Source organism: Numida meleagris, chromosome 2, assembly GCF_002078875.1.
Source record: "Numida meleagris isolate 19003 breed g44 Domestic line chromosome 2, NumMel1.0, whole genome shotgun sequence".
Classification (NCBI taxonomy): Eukaryota; Metazoa; Chordata; class Aves; order Galliformes; family Numididae; genus Numida; species Numida meleagris.
Window position 1 is genome coordinate 60,439,609 of NC_034410.1, and position 17,246 is coordinate 60,456,854.

General features: G+C 43.5%; 1 long non-coding RNA gene across 1 annotated transcript in view; it reads right to left on the reverse strand.

Annotated features, from left to right (window-relative positions):
• Positions 13,326-17,246, reverse strand: part of LOC110394946 — a 37,373-nt gene continuing 33,452 nt past the window's right edge. The window contains exon 4 of the long non-coding RNA XR_002436054.1: positions 13,326-17,101. This is a non-coding gene — a long non-coding RNA (uncharacterized LOC110394946). The remainder of the gene's footprint in view (positions 17,102-17,246) is intronic.

Here is a 17,246-nt window from a genome sequence, read left to right on the forward strand (position 1 = left end):
TCTCAGATTCTTTATGGCATTTAAAATAAAGGCAGTGCAGTTTTTGAGCTGAAGGTTGTGAACTTCTGAGGTTGGAAAGAATGAGTTTGCATAATGTCCCAGAGGCTTTGAAGTGCTGACTGAAAGCAAGCAATTAACAGTAAGAGCAATCAAAATTAAAAACAATAGAAAAGAAACATTTGACAACATAATTAAGCTGTAAACATGTAAATATTCTTAGACATCTGTTCTTCAAAATTAAAACTGTGTGAATTACTTGGAATACTGGAAGAAAAACAAAGACATGAAAAATGCTATAGAGTGAAGCTCTTGAATTAGGGAAGTGACTTATAAGCACAGGCTGATCTTTAGAGTCAATCAGTTATCTCCATGACAGTGAAGGGCTGGAAGACTGAGCCACACAGTTAGGTGTCTCACCACAGCCTGGTGCCAAGGCTGGACACTCATCATAAACAAACAAACAAGAATATTTTTGTGGAAGTTAACTTCCTGCCCTAGTTGCACAGGCTGTGCTGAGGTTATAAAGGCAAATATTTATCATTTGATAAAAGGTTATGATCTGTTGACCTTGGAATTACTCTTGCTTTCAAGTAAAGCAGAGCTCTTAAAAGCTGTTGTTACAAGCAGGCAGCCAAACTGCTCAAGCTTCCTGTGTAATCTATGACAATTTTATTTTTATGTTCTCCAGAGGGCTGTGCCCTGGTGGTGGCTGGGAACTACAGATCATCTCGAGGGATCCACTCATCTGCTACAGCTTCAGATGTCCCCACAGGGATGGGCATGGGGACAGGAAAGCCCTGCAGTCTTCCCATCTTATACGCAGGTAAGAGGAGAAAAAGAGCAGAAGATCAGAGGTGTCTGCAAGTAGAAAACCAGGCAAGCAATCACAACGCTACTTGTTTGCTCCCAGCCAGTATCTGTGACTCTGTGCCTGAATTTGAGGCTTCAGATTTATTATAAAAATGCTGACTGAATCTCCTGTTGTCAGAGTGGCTGCAGATACTTGCGTGAGACAGAATGATTTTTTAAGCCCTAGCTGCAGAATGCTGGGACAGAGGTTTGTCATGCTCTTAAAGAAAAAAAATTCTCTGTTATCTTGAGAATAACATCTACTGCCTCCATTCACTTTCTGCTTCTTTTCCATGGGTACTCGAGAAAAGTAGAGCCCTCAACACCTGCTCTGTACTGGGTACAGGCTCTGGCCTACAGCCGTGGTGCTCCTTTCCTCCCTTGCTTGGGAGCTTTATCACCTCCATCTCCTAACTGATCCAAGTATTTCTGCCTACAAAGGGGTTGAATTTAGCCCTAAATTAGGAAGTACAAGTTTGTCCAGGCACTCCTCCAAAAAGTGTTTGTTTGTCTGTTTGTGTTAGTTCTTTGTTCTTTTTCATTGTTTTCTCATTTACTCAGTCTTTAAATGCCTTCTGATATATTTTCCCCCTTAAGCTCCAAATTCCTACTTTATTGGGCTGCATATCTCTGTTTTTCAGTCAGCTCTCCTTGTCCAGCACTGCAGTGTTTCCCTGGAAAAACACTCTGCCCTTATGGTGAGAGCTGAAGTACTTCGGTACGGACATATCCCATTTGCCTGTGTGTCCTACCAGACACACAAAAATGACCAAATGAAGAAAAAGAGAACCAAGTCTGAAGCAGTATTGCCTTGATGCTTTTGTGAGGTCATTATCCTCATTACTCACACACAAAGCACACGTGGAAGTATTTCTCAACCTCAAAAGTATCATGTATTTCTCTAGGAACGTGGTCATCATCCTCCTGGGTATGCATTTCCAGGAAGAAAAATGAGAAGAAACTGAGCAAGTGATCGTATCTGATAAACTGTGAATAACTATCTGAAACCTGCCGTAACAAACAATACGGTGTCATCACAGCTGTTCAGTGCATACTGAAAGAGCACCATGTTAACAGAAACGGCTCTAGCCAGAGCTGAGCATTTTTCTTTGTCCACTGAAGTTCATTCATGACTAATCTTAGATGTATGAGTGGAGCCAGTCAAGCCAATGCTGTTCTCTAGGTTTGCTTTGTCTAACTCTTTGCTTTTCTGTTTTTAAATACCCTAGAGGGTATGGCACACTGTGTCTGAACAGCATGTAACGCATTAACCACAATTAGCCACTTAATAATAAAAATAAGCCCAGATCCTTACATCTGCTCACATGAGATATACCTGGGCCAAGATGTTTTTTTTTTTTTAAAGTGACTAACACTTCGAGGAAGACCTTTTGTTACCCTGAACCACCTCTTCCATCCTCACACTTCATGGATCTGTCCCTAGCTCCTCAGGAGTTCCTATATCCTAGCACATGGGTGTTATCATGGCTGTGGGTGTCTGGCTCTGTTGTCCCTTCTTAAAACATATTGATTATTGGTACGGCTCCTCAAAAGTTTCAGTGCCATGAGATGCTATAATTTAGATAAAGATGGAGGGAAATAAAACCAAGTGATTCTTTTGGACACCAAGACTGATACAGAAGGACATGGAGTGCGTGAGTAGGAGGCAATGTACACAGAGTGCAGCTGTGGCCAACTTGTTTAATTCATGTCAGGATCCAACAGGTGGGTAAAACAGGCAAATGGGAGCATTCAAATGAGCAATGGGATGTGAAAGATGTCTATCAGAAGCGTTTCATATCTCAGCACCTGCAGCAAATGTTAATCATGTGTTCCTTTCACTCCCCTTCTCATATGTTATTTGTTCTCTGGTTTGGTCCTGGTCAGGGAGGAGATTTTGCCTAACTCAAGCCAAGTACCTTCCTTGCAAGACCAGGAGATGTCTCTGTGATGCAGAGGAAGCAAAAGGAACAAGACCAAGAACAGACTATGCCCACATCCCAGCTCCTGCCAGCTGAGCACCAGCATCGAGCCACCCTGAGGGGATTTCATCCATGTTCGCCTGTACTGCTGTTCTGTTTTTACCCACCTGCCATGATCTCTAACCAAAGCCTCCTTTCTGAAGGGGGACATTTCTCAGCTTCCAGACTCCAGCATGACCCGGCAAGGATGTGGGATGGCTCCTGGCAGGGTTGAACGTGCCTCCAAGAGGCACCAGTCAGACCCTCCTGATTCCCCCCACCACCCCCCGAGCTCTTTTGTCCGCTCAGCACAGTGGCAGTGCTGGCTGCGTGACTTTCTGCATGCCGGGGGATGCTTGAATTGACAGGATGGACATTCCCCCTTTGAACTGAGCCCAAGCTCATGCCAGAAAGGCCCATGATAGATTCCCTGTGCCATCCTGCAAAACAGGCTGAAATATAGCACCTTTTAACCAAAGCTTAGGGTAAACAATACAGCCTGTACTCCGGTTCATAAACAGTCTGCATTATTACAAAAGGCATTTCAAACGCGGTGTGCTATGGCTTGACCTTAAAAGCTATAGACAATCTAGTGGAGCACAGACGGTTTCATGAAGTACAATCGCTTCCTGCAATTCTTGGGGCAGTGCAGCCGGAGCCGTGCAAATCCTGTTTTCCCTGCATTGTTTCCTGCATGTGAATATCATCAGTCTAGCGGTGCTTGTAACCATGGCACTTGTTAAACAGGAGCAAGGAGGCTTCTGATAAAGCCATCTGGGACTCCAAAGGCTTGCATGGGGCCAGCAGCACTGATGGGCAGGGCAAGGTGGTGGTGCAAGCCACTAAAGCAACACACACAGCATGAAGTGCTTTGACAACAGCTGCTTAGTGAAGGAGTGGTCAGATCCATAGGTAAGGCAGGAAAGGTGCATAGCAATTGGAAAGACCAACATGATGGAAAAGGTATTACAATAGAGGCAGAAGAACTGGCACGATAGCAAGGTACAACAAAGGAAGGGAAGCAGATTGCTCACCCATATCAGAAGATTGTGGGTTCACAGGAAAAAGCTTCCACCAAGGAGGGATCTCCAGAAAGAGATCCTTCCTCGGTGGTAGTCAGCCCTTAAATGAGGTCTTCTGGTCACACAGGTGAATTGCCTTCCCCTGTGCTTCCAGCGCTGTCTGGGTCTCTCCTCCAGGTGCTCAATCAGTGGTTCAGGCCGTGACTCAGCCGTTCCCATTCAAGGTGGTAGAAGGAGCACAGCAAGCTCCTCCCCCCTCCACAGTCATCTGGGGAAACCTTAACCCCCAACAGAGATCTGCACATTTGGAAATACTTTGCAGATAGAAAAAGAAGAAGTGTCAGATAGAGATGCTGCTTCAGACTGACTACATAACTGAAGGTGAACCCTCTCCTGTATGACCAGTTTATGCTTTGGATGAGATTACTGACTCCCTAATATATGCATGCACATAATATATTTACATGTTTTTAAATGATGTCAGCCTGGGTGCATCAGGTTTTCAGACAATGCAAAGACAGCACCTGCTCAGAGTATTCAAGACTGCCAAATCTTGTCAGTAGTAAGTTTTTAGAGAAGTCTCCTTTAAGTAAATGTGTGTAATTACACATTTAGAGAACAACACACACAGTGGGATGATCATTAGGCACTTGGCCATCATCAGGTGTTGTGTAGTCTTCAGTGGCTTGTGAACTGAAGCATCAGCAGTACCCTGTTTAACACAGGAAGGTAGCTGGGTCAGTGAGACTTCGGAGGTGATATCATTCTGTGAAAGGTTTAATTTACTGGCTTCTGCATCTCATTATGAAACCGATAGCACCGAGTCTGACCTCAGCGTACAAGGCAGCATTTGCAGCATGAACTGGGCTGAGGTTCTGCAAATCTCAGAGCAATAAAGACCTGGTGACAGGGAAATGTTACATAAGTAATTAACCAAATAGGGCAACACATATTTCATCATGTTCTTAGAACGCCATACCAAAACATTTTGATTTTAAGAAAGAAGGGTGTTTGTCTGGGGAAAGAGAGAACAGTTTTTGTGCTGCCTGAATTGAAGATGAGCTTTGAAACATAAGGTAAGTGGGATAATGTTGGTCGCACAACAGTCAAGCTCATGAAAAGAGTAACATCTACCAAAAAAAAAAAAAAAACGGCAAACAAACAATACCAGCTATTTGGAGACAGAGAACTTCAGCAGCATCATAGTAGTAGTAAGACACATCTTGCAAGAAGAAATTGTAGAAAAGTGCAGAAAAGTGACTGTGTTTGGACAATCACAAAGCAGTGTGAGTTGTAGAGGAAAAAAAAGCAAGCATCGTTAAAACCAATAGGACCAGGAGCTTGTGAAATATTGCCATGACACAGAAATCCCTATAGAAGCAGAAGTGCAGGCTTGTGTTGATGAATGAACATAAAGAAATAGTGCAAGTATTTCAGCACAAATATGAATAGCAGCTAGCAAGGGATGTGAAAGTCTTCCCAGATGTCCAGAGGCAACAGGTCAACACAGGAAAACCTGCTACTTACTGAATAAAGAGGACGGATAATAGCCAAAACAAGACTGCTGAAGTCTTTGTTAAAAAAAAAAAAGTGATCTGTGAGATGGATTTAGCAGGTGATAGGTGTAAAGACAAAGATAGAAAAAAGAATTGCTTGGACAATTTTTAGATAAGATAAATGCTTTCAAGTTCATGAGGCCTGATGAAACTCACACTAGTGTAATTAAGGAACTAATCAAAGCAGTCTGAGCTATTAGCCATTATCTGCAAGAATTCAGGGATTAAAGAGGGCATCCCAAGGGGCTGGAAAATGGCAGAGAGAGGTCCTGTCTTTACAGAGAGGAAAAAGGAGGAGCCAGGGATTTCAAAACTAATCTGCCTGACTTTGATAAATGGAGAGATAATAGAACAAATAATTAAATAGTTGAGTTATAACCCTCAAGAGAACAATATGTTGACAAATATCAGCAAGTGTGGATTTTTATTTAATTGTTTTTAAATACAAAGTATGTCAGACCATTTCTTTTATGGTGTAAGCAGTCTAGTAATTAAGAGGGAGGCTGGATGCCATCTTCCTACACTGTGTTCTGAGAAGCAAAATGGGAAAATATGGCACTTGAATGTGCCACTGAGTGAAAAAACCTGAAGTTAGAGTTCAGTTATGTATCATTTACTGTCTGACATTTAAGGAAGTGCTTCATGCATTTATTCTGATCTCTGCTCTGCTCACCTTATTCATCAGAGAGGGGGAATGGCAGCGAGCAGAGCACTTAGAGAGCTAGGTATAAAGCCAGTGAATGATCTAAAGAGGAGGGGAAGGGGAGTTCACATCGGCAGCATGAAATCCAGTGAAGATGAGGCATTACTGAATGCATTAATAAATTAGACTGAATAAGCAGAGGAGATGCAGCATGCCAAGAACAGATCTTGGGGTTATAGAGAATCAGGAGCTCAGTGTGAATAGAGAAAAAGAAGCAGAGACTTTTTTCGTCACGTATCAATAGGAGAGTAGATGTGAGACAAGACAGTCAGCTTGCTCTGTGCAACACTGGTGAGGCATTCACTTGGTGCCCTCTCCAATGAGATCAATGCACAAGTGAGAGTATAGAAAAGAGCAATGGGGATGACATGATGTGAGAAAGGGGCTATATAGAAAAAGGTTGGGGAAAATAGTAGAGAAACAGGAGCAAGGGGAAAACAAGAGAGAAGAGATGCTGTTAGTCTTCTAGCATACAAAAAAGGTGTTAACAACAACAAAAAAAGCTTTTTTGTTCCCTGTTCTGGCAGAAAAATTAGTTCCTTTTGCACAACGATTTAACCCAGTGGCTTGGAAAAATCTTTCTCATTTGAGGGATAGCTCAGGGCTGGAACAAGCTTCAAGAGGAGGCTGTACAAACCCTGCCATTGGAGGAAGGTTAGAGAAACTTAAGCCAGGGTTGCTCTAGATCATCTCTTGAGGTCCCTTCCAACCCTGCTTTTGTATGATTTTGTAGAGTAATTAAGCCTCTGTTTAACATTATTCACATAAGTGACTTGCAAAATAGGCAGTGTTCTGAGCTGAGCACATCCTTAATTGCTTTGCTGGTCTGAGGCCCAACGTATTTCTGGTAGGTATTAATTTGTTCCAAAGATTCTTGCTAGCAACTATTCCCATATGAACATTGACACCTGCATAAAAATAAAAGCAGTATTCTTCTCTTTCCAAGCTGCTGCATTCTTTTTAAACCATCCTGCCTTCCTCTGATAATACCAAGGAAATAAAAGATTCTCTATTTGAAAGCTGCTTTATGGAAGGAAATTCTTTCCTCATGCACTGTAGATACAGCAGAAACATGAGCTCAGTGAAATGGGGAGAAAAAAAAATCTTATGAATAACACATCAGGGAAGCAAAGCATACACGCATATATCTTTCTAGTTCATTCAAAACAATATATAATACACACTCATATCACACTGATATATTCCCCTAAGCCTTGAATGGTTGGATAACTTCTTGTCTTACATCAGTAGGACCATTAAATATAGTGCTTTGTATATCTCTGCTTTTAACCTCACTGTGCCTTGCCTCTATGGCAGCCAGCATGTGATAGCCTCCATCACCACAAGCAGAAAAGAGTTCACAAGGAAGGACAAAGACACCTCTGAGGAGCTGAGGCATACTGAGATTTACTGGGCTTTCCCTAAGGCAGATATCCTCCTTCCCCACACAAGGGGCTGAACCCCATCAGCACATGGCTGAAGCTTGTATGGGGATGTAGAGGATGCTGAGTACAGCTTGAGTACCAACAAATTCTCATCTCTGTTGCAGTTGCTTTTTTGTGTATGTGTAATGCAGTGTTGTTCAGGAGTATCAGTCATGATTCAGATTTTCCCACTCTGTGCTATGAGTGCAAACATACAACAAAAGAAGGAGCCCTGCCTAAAGCCTTCCAAACTGAGTGCTAGGTGAAATGCCACAGGTGGCTACCACAGGCAGGGAGGAACAAAAGGAAACCATGAGTCAGGTTGTGCTGTTATCTGAGAAATGCTGCTGCTTACAGAGGTGAATTTTAGCCCTCATGAGGCTGCTTCTGGGATGGGAGGAGGAACAGTCATCTTTGCCTTAAGATTTGGTGGGTGGAAGAGTGAATGAATGTTCTGAAGGGGCTCCTGAGCCCAGAAAGCCAAGCAATGGGGTGCTCATGGTGCCAGCAAGAGGCCTTGTTCCACATCCTCACTGCAGAGCTGGCTGTGAAAGGACTTGGACCTGGAGCTAAAACAGAGCATGAGGTTGAGGTGGGTCTGGATTAGTTTTAACCACCAAAGAGAAACAATAAAGAAAAGCACACACTGCAAATGGTGGCTTGGAGCCCCAGAGGTGTCCAGGTCAACCACACTTGTTGCTGCTAAGCTTCACCAGACCTCCATTAATCAGCAGTTTCTGCCTTTATGTGTTTTGGCTGGGTAAGACAAGCCCCTCACATAACCTGTTGATGGTGAATGTCACCATTCCATCCTCTGGGCTGGTCCTGTTCTGAGACCTCTCTCTTTCACAGGAAAACTGGTGAAAATGAAGGGAAACATTCATGGTAAAGAGGTTTCTTGTTCCAACTGCAAACTGTCTTCTGTGAAGGATTTGATGGTCATGATTGGGTGATTTGTTGCTTTCTTTCCTAGATACAACCAAAAATTACCAGTTTACTTGGGAATGTTTTCAACAGAAGTACTGAAACCTTGGTTTTGTGTTTGCTTTCTATAAAAATTAGAACAGAATTGGCTTCCAGTGGATATTTTTCAGTATGTTCTGAAGATTTTTCCAGGCAGTTACCCTTTCACTCTGAATTCTCAGATATGCTGTTCCACTGACAGAATTTCTCTGTGATGCTGCAGTGCTTTAATACTGATAAACTGGAAGTTCCATCATTTATTATTAAAACTGCAGAACTTAGGAATTACTGTTTTCTTAAATACACAATTCTACCACACCATTCTTTTTTTTTTTAATTTCAAAGACACTTATATTTTCCTGCTTTCCTACTGACGCATGAATTGATATTTTCCCAGCATTTACCCTCTGAACACAAATTTTCAGACAATTCCAATAGGCAGCTTCAGTATGTAAGGCCTAATCTTTCGGTTGTTTCATTGATGAAAATCCCATTAACACAATTAAATCTTAGGCATGTAGGTTTTTTTTTTTTCCCCCTCTTTATTGGTAATATTTACTCTTAACTCCAGAGTAAATACAGTGCCAGGACACCTGGACTGCAGCACAAGAGCTCACTGGGTGTTGTCTTATAGACCACTTCCAAACTTCTCTAGGAAGAACCCAACAAAACCTTGGTAAAACCTTAAAATTATCACCCTGATTAACACTCCCTCCCCATTCTGTAGGAGGACAGAAAATCCCCAGGACACCAAGTGCAATCTCTTGTTTGCTTTCAAAACAAGAAGGCTTTGTAAGGGTCCTGAAAATAGTTGCTGGCAACACCTTTCTCCCAAAGGGAGTGCTCTTTTGTCCTTGCCCATGGAGCATACTTGCTCTTTGTACCTTAGAGCTTATCCATTTTTTCCAGACATCAGTTTTCCAGAAAGGCAAGGACATTGGCTTGCATTTCTAATAAACTGCAGAATTAGCAGAAACTTAACATTCTAAGGCAAAACATAACTTGTTGGGAAGCTGAATACCAAAATATTCTTATTATACATTGAATAATTCTGACTATTTTTGTTTCTATTGGAAAAAGATAAGCAATTCCACTAGCATTGGATCCATTCCACAGTGGAGAACACATAAAAAGAATGCTATAATTGGAGATGGCAGGGAAGATAAAAAAAATGGGAGGGGGTGTTTCCTTGGAAAGGGCTGTAAATTAAAACCAAAACTGTCCTTGAAGACCTATTGTTTTTGCTTGCTTTTCAATGAGGAATACAGAAAATATTTTTTGCTTGGGTGCAGAGAAGTATCTCTAGTTTAGGGAGGCACACCCCAGGACTGTGAGTAGCCTGGTGGTAAGTGTGCTCTTCCTCTTCCAGATTACAGCCCTCTTCTCAAGTGAGTATCTGCATGCATGAGCAGCTGGCTATTGTGCATGTGTATTCCCCTCCACCCCTGCCTTTTTTTTTTAATTTTTATTTTTTGGCAAAAACATTTGGGAGAGTCTCAGTTTCATTCCACTTTGACATAAGTGTCAACACCTTGAAATATTTTGCAAAATGGAATTCCTGTTGCCTGCCCAGCCCTGTAATCAAAATATTGAGGTTTCCTCAGACACCCGTTTTACCAGCAGGTCTGTAAATCCTTAGACTAAATGATGAGCTAAAATATACCTGCCTGCAGACAGAAGCTGGCACATCCTGCATTGAAAATCCTAGTCAGCTCCCCATGCATTCAGTACGGTAATTGTTTAAATAAACAACAACCCAGCAGCACAGAGCTTGTGAGAGAGGTAGCTGGTAACTGTTACAAGTGAGCAGCAGTGAGGACCCAGAATAAGGAATACAGGTGACAAAAAATATCAGAATGCTGCAGAATAAAAAATTCCACCTGCAGCGTTAATGGATACTCTCCAGCAACATCCACAATGAGAGCAACATGTTTGTCGGAAGATACCAACCTTAGAATCATAGAATGGCTTGGGTTGGAAGGGACCTCAAAGCCCACCCAGTTCCATCCCCCTGCCATGGGCAGGGCTGCCACCTACCAGATCAGGCTGCCCAGGACCCCATCCAACCCGGCCTTGAAAGCCTCCAGGGATGGGTCATAAGGCCTCCTGCCTTGCCTTCTGGAAATTTTTAGGGGAGAGGCATGGTTGTCTACGTCAACGGCTCCTTACCAAAAACTGTATCTAATCAACATTTTGAGTTTCTCAAGCTCCGAAAGGGAGTCCTCTTGCCACCCTGGCTTTCATTCCTGGTGTTTGGATGCAGGCCTCATCTAGCAGGGCTGATGGGCACCCATGGATGCATGCACTCTCTTCACAAAGATTCCTCTTATTGTTCTTCCCCCTTATTTTGTTATTCTTGCCACACAAATGAAAAGACCTTCAGATATAGCCTACCGGAAAACACAAGACACATTCAAATGCTCTCTCTTCATTGTTCCCAGAAGATTAATGACACGTAGGCCAATGGGCCCACTGCTCTGTTCCCGTAACCTACATGCCAATGGGGAACAAATGAAAACATCTAACTGGAATTTCCACTCAGCTTGTCTCAACAGCACACGAAAAGCCAGGATAAATCAAATTACAACTGTAAAGTACAACAAAGACGCTCCCTTCTCCTTTTGAAACAAACAAACAAGCAAGCAAACGCACAAACAAATAAGAGAATGGCCTGGCTTAATTGGTGAAGTCAAGCAGAGCTGGCTGTGTAACAAAATATGAGCTGTGCTTTCATTTGGCTCGAGGCTACCTTCTCATGCCTACACAAAGCTCCAGCCATCAGTGACAATCCTCTGGATTTTGAATATTTTATGAGAAAGGAAGCCTGCTGTCAGCTGTTTGCGAATGGTTCCCAATGCTGCTTACATCTCCCTTGACTGATCCAGGCCACCTCTCCTCAGACCCAAGGTCTTGACCCATGCCCTTTGCAGACACCACAAGCAGAAATAAAGGGCTGCTGTACCCTATAGAACGCCCATCCCTATCAAGAACGGGTGTTGATGTGTTTGTCCTGAATTCCAGCACAGCTGTCCAAGTGGCTGGCAGATTAATTGCTGCACTGACGCCCATCACTCAGAGCCACGAGCGTCCCCTGAGGCAAGGTGTTGTCTTCATTCTGGGCTGCCAGTCCTGGAGAAAGGCAGTCACTCACTTTGAAGCGTGTTAGCAGGTTGCATGCCTCAAAAAGCAAATGTTATATAAATAGGCAGGTCTGGGGGCAACGTTGCCTGACTCTCTAAGAACTCTCACTACAGTTGTTGAGTTACTGGTTTGGGGATCTTGGGAAAATAAGACAGGATTAAGGAGTCCAGAGTGATGGCAAAGACATCAGGTAAAGCCAGCAGACTAAGGCAAAACACTGAACACCAAAGAGCCTGGGAAATTAAGGAAGGCAGGATGCTGTTCATAGAATTATAGAATGGTTTGGGTTGGAAGGGACATTTGAGATCATCTAGTTCCAACTCCCCTGCTATAGGCAGGGACACCTCCCTCTAGACCAGGTTGTTCACAGCCCCATCCAGCCCCATCCACCCCCATCCAGCCCACTTCCTTCCAGGGAATGCTTCCAGGGAGGGGGCATCCACAACCTCTCTGGGCAACTTGTTCCAGTGTCTCACCATCCTCACAGTAAAGAATTTTTTTCTGATATCTAGTCTAAATCTACCCTCTTCCAGTTTAAAGCCATTTGCCCTCATCCTGTTGCTACATGCCCTTATAAAAAGTTCTTCCCCAACTTTCCTATAGGCCCCCTTCAGGTACTGGAAGGCCTCTATAAGGTCCCTCGGAGCCTACTCTTCTCCAGGATGAAGAGCCCCAACTCTCTCAACCTGTACAATAGAGGAGGTGCTCCAGTCTTCTGATCATCTTCGTGGCCCTCCTCTGGACCCACTCCAACAGCTCCATGTCCTTCTTGTGTTGGGGGCCCCAGTTCCTGAAATAAAGCCATGACTTGGCAGCTTCCATGCCTTGGAGCCCTGGCGGTGTGCTCTTGCCAAACACAGGGCAGACAGCATCCTTTGGGGAGCTCAGAGACCCTGCCAAGTACCTGCTCCCACCTCCTCCATAACAGAGGTAAAGCCAGGAATGCAAAAGCTAATTCTGAGCAGAGCTGGCAGAAATTTATCACTTTCCTTCTAAGAATGTGAAATTCTGAATGCTATATCCTCATGCTTCCTGGCTAGTCCATCTTGTCTCTTCTTCCTCATGAAGATGGCTTTGGGTGTTCAATCCAGGCTGTAGCTGGGAAAAAACACAGAGCCAAGCTCTGCTTCTGCCAAGGTGGCTCAGGAAGTCCCTGGTACAAAAAGCAGTCACTGGCACCTAAGCTATGCCCCAGAAATTCCTCTCATGTACCTTTCCCAAACTTTGCACCTCAACTCAACACACTGAAAGTGATGCTTTCAATTTATTTCTATGTCAAGTAACACTTGACTAGATGTGATGAGTGAAACACACTGATCTTGGGCATAGATAATAGTTCTCCCCGTCCAAAATTAACCAACCAGCCAGAGGCTTAGCATGCAAGAAGGTGTGCTGAACCCGTGATGCTGTGAGCTGTCACTACTTGACCTGTATTTACAGCCTTACAACAGCCAAGTAGCAGATCATCAGCCATCTCCAGTCTAGTCTGTTTCTTTCAATGACTTTTTCCTTTAAATGTAATTTTTCAAGCTATCTACAGCAAGCCTCTGCATCACATAATTTTATTGTTTTAAAGACAGATACATTAACAAGAAGCCTAAAAATCATACCTGACACAGTTTGTTGTGGATTACACGAAGAACTGGTAGTTCAGAAGATCTATAGTAGCAAATGGTTTTACTCACACCTCATTTTCTGGGGCAAGAAGCACAGAACCAGAGCTAAAGACAGTCACAGCTTGCTTATTTACACTGCATTTGCTTCTGGGGAAATCAGAGCAAAGAAGAAAAGCAACATTTATTTGTTTGTAGTAGCTGAGAGACATTTGTCAAATGTCAGATACTTTCAAACAGGAGTGCCCACAAGCAACTGTTATCTTCCAGATAATAACAGCTAAATAACTGTCCTGAGTTTTGAGAGGATGCAGCATCAGCAATGGCTGCTGCAGGCAGCAGCAGCTAATGTCCAAAAACATCAAACCTGCCACAGGCATCTGCTACTTAGCAGGGCTGGGAGGGCACACGGACAGGCAATCCACTCTTACAATACTGATTAGCATCACTGCCTGACCGCTGCACCCATGGGTCCTTTCTGGCTACCTACATTTCCCTCCTTTGTTACTGCTGGTGATAAGATCCCACCGACCAAAACAGCCGGCGTTTTTGTTGCAGTAGCTGTGGTGAGTGGTCATAACCTTTGCCAGTGGACATAGTATAGTCCTGGCCATTGGAGAAGGCTGCCCACGCTGACGGCAGTGCCAGAAGTACGGCATGGCTCTTGTCTTGCAGGTGCGAAAGGATGGGTTATCGCAGCCCTCTTCAAGGGCTTCCCAGCTCAGATTTTTTAAGATGCCTTTTAAGCAAGCATCCAGTCTGGATTTAGAAATAGCCAGCAAGATGGTGGTGTTACATAAGAAACTTTAGCAGGAGCTACTTGCTCCAAACCACAGCACAGGGAATACATGTTCTCTTCGATGTGGGTGGGATATGTGCACATGAGCCCCACACAACATGAAAATGAGCTGCAGCACTTAATTACTTTGATATGCGTGAAGACCAAGAGAGCTGGCTAGCAAAGCAGATGGTGGTAAACACGTAGCTAGCTATTTTAGGATGCTCTTAAGCTTGTGCCGCGGCTGCTTTCTCAGTCTCTCCACCAGGTGCATCCTAAGAGGCAGCGCTTGCAGAGCTCCCCTCTGGCAGCAGTGAGAAGCCACAGCTTACAACAGAGGGAACTGTCACCCCATCCAAGAACAAGTCATCCTCAGGGGAAACCAAGGCCACTGCACGGTCTGTGCCATAACATCAGCCACCCACTTCTGTGAGCATCCTGGACAGGTGAGCAAAGGCAGCATGTCAACATACGCACATACCATTGATCTCCAGAAATAGCACTATGCAATGCGCTGGGATGGTATTTTTTTCTCCTCTCCACCCCCATCACAAAGGTCTCTTAACACTTCCCCGTGGTTATTGTTCTCAGGCCATGCAAAGGCAGTGCCCCAGAGGGGCCGGGCCGGAGCCTGGTGTGATCCACACCCACATTCCTCGCCAGTGGGAGACGGAAGTCTCCACGCTGCCTCTATTTGCACGACTTACTGTATATTTCCCTAGAAGGACAATGAGCAGCTACCAAAGTGTGACTGCGCAAGAAGTGTCCCAGATGGCATGCACTGTTACTTAGGCACCCAAAACGAGGGATTTGTGAAGCACAGAAATTCCCTGCGTGCTTCTCCTCTGAGGTTTTCTCTGGGATTTTTTTCTTCCTGTAAGAGACAGAGTCATTGCATGAGTAATGCTGTCCCATGTATGGGTTTTTTTTGTCATTCATTTCTGCTTCCAGTGATTTTCTGGTCCGGGAAACTTATAGACTTCTGGAAGTCAATTTGCTTTTGTGGATAAAACGCAGAAAATCCCTCTTTCATAGATGCATAACCTCTCAAGTTCTTACGTGAAAAAGCCACAAGTGTTGCTATTTGCAGATGAGAGCATCTCATCACCAGGAGATGCTTAAGCATGTTCTGATTTTACAAGACACAAGCAATTCTGCTGGCTTGAGGCACCAATAGACAAGTGTACATTTTAAAAGCACAAGTTTATCTCACAACAGGCTTAGAGTATGTTCTTCATCAGAGATCAGCTGAGGGCAAGGTAAAGGGAGTTTTGTGGCTGCCTTGATGGTAAGAGAATAGGAAGTAGGCAAAGCTAGTATCTTTCATTAGGCCAATGGGTACAGGAGACAAAAAACAAGAAAGCTTTGGTGCACACCAGAGCTAATATGCTCCCATGTTCTTACATTTTTTCTCAGCTCCATGTGATATTACTCACCTGTTGAGAAAAAGTAGAAGAGAATTTGACAGAGATTAAAGTCTAAGAGCTGAAAGGGAAAGGAATGTAGCTGTGGGTCCTTACTGACATAGCTCTGAAGGCAGCCTCCTCTTTGCTGGTACTCGTACAATTTACATTGTGTTGGCCATTTCAGTGAGCATGAGGTGATTAAATAATAATAAAGTTTATTAGTGCTTTTTGCTATTTCTGCTATAAGCACAGCTACCCAAGGAGGAAGATTTATCTCATTTAACTTGAGATGACTGAGCATTACGCATCTAGCATGACCTGGTGTGTCTGGACTCCCGCTCAAGTCAGTGGAAAGAGATGAGCTCTTCTGAGAGTGGTTCAACATGTTCTGTCACAGATATCAGAGACCAGATAGATGAATCATCCTGTTGACAGGCTTTTCTCCATGTGCTGAGGATATAGGGGCTCTCCATCACTAGACTTAGTCTTAAGTGGCTAAAATTAAGTGAGGTGAATCATGCTCAAAAAGTGATTTTGTATGCTAGAAATGTTGACCTTAACCTACCTGACAAAATTAGTGAGACAGCAAAGTCTGTCATTGTAAACTTGGCCATGACTTTGCAGTTCAGGAATTTGAAATGTCATTTGCTAGACATCCAGTTCCTCCCTCAAACTATCCTCCCTTCCTGGAGGATACTGTACCCACATATCCCTGTGCAGACATGGCACCCCAGAAACTTTTGCTGCCCATTCCTCACCTCCAACCCTCCTTGGTCTCAAAAGCATAGGCCCAAGCCCCTTGGAAGAGAAAAAGCCTCTTTTCCTCTATGTTTCCAAAGGCAGTTATGGCAACTCAGAACATCAAGGAAATAATCTCTCAGATTAAACATCTTTAGGGCATCAAAGAAGAGTCTTAATATTTAATAGGAAATCTTGTTATTTAAGCCTCTCCCATCCAATCAGGATGAGATACAAGTAAATGAACACTATTACTCTGATAGTGACTAGAACTGAAACTCATTGGTTGTTCATACAGGGAGATCACAAGGAACAACCTCTACAATACACATCTATAGGTAATACAATTACATTTCAGCCCATTATAGCAAGAGAGATCAGTGAAGGTCTCATCCTAAACAATAGCAGACAGGGCACAAGCTTGTGTCCTGATTTAATAGTTCTCACAACACTTCCCAAACCAACTTTTGTGGCATTACTTAACACTACTGCAAATAAGCACATCAACATACATTCCCAGCTCTTTCCAAATCTTGCTAAATTCCTGGCCTAAGAGACACTATGGCCTAATGGGTTTCATATCTGAATTATGTTGCACAGGGAAAAAGTTCGAAATAATTCTCAGCTTACTTGCTACCTTTCAGTTTCTTTCGCATCCTTGGATATTAGTTAGGGCATTTCAGGAATTTTCCAGTGAAACAGATTAGAAAAGGGCAATTTAGAATGACAATGTCTTTAGGAAATGTGTCTGTTTGACAGTCTTCTGATAAAGCACAAGTAAGATGGGTCATGAAGTGGTTTCCTGCTGGGTTGCTTGATATGATGCTGAGGAGTGGATTGCTGCTGACATCCCCACTCCAGGGCAAGTCATCGTTGGGCTGGCCACAGGTAGGAAACAAGAGGCCCTGGGAACTCTGGCCCCTGATGTCCTGAAGCTTAGATTCTCCCTGCAATGAAATTTAAAGTTTTCCTGAACAAACTTTCAGTTCAATTTTTTTTTTTTTTTTGTGGAATTCCCCTTTTGCAGAAAGTTTGGAAAATATGTTTCGCCCTCCCTCCCTCAAGTCTGCAGCATTTCTTCCCTCTCTTGCC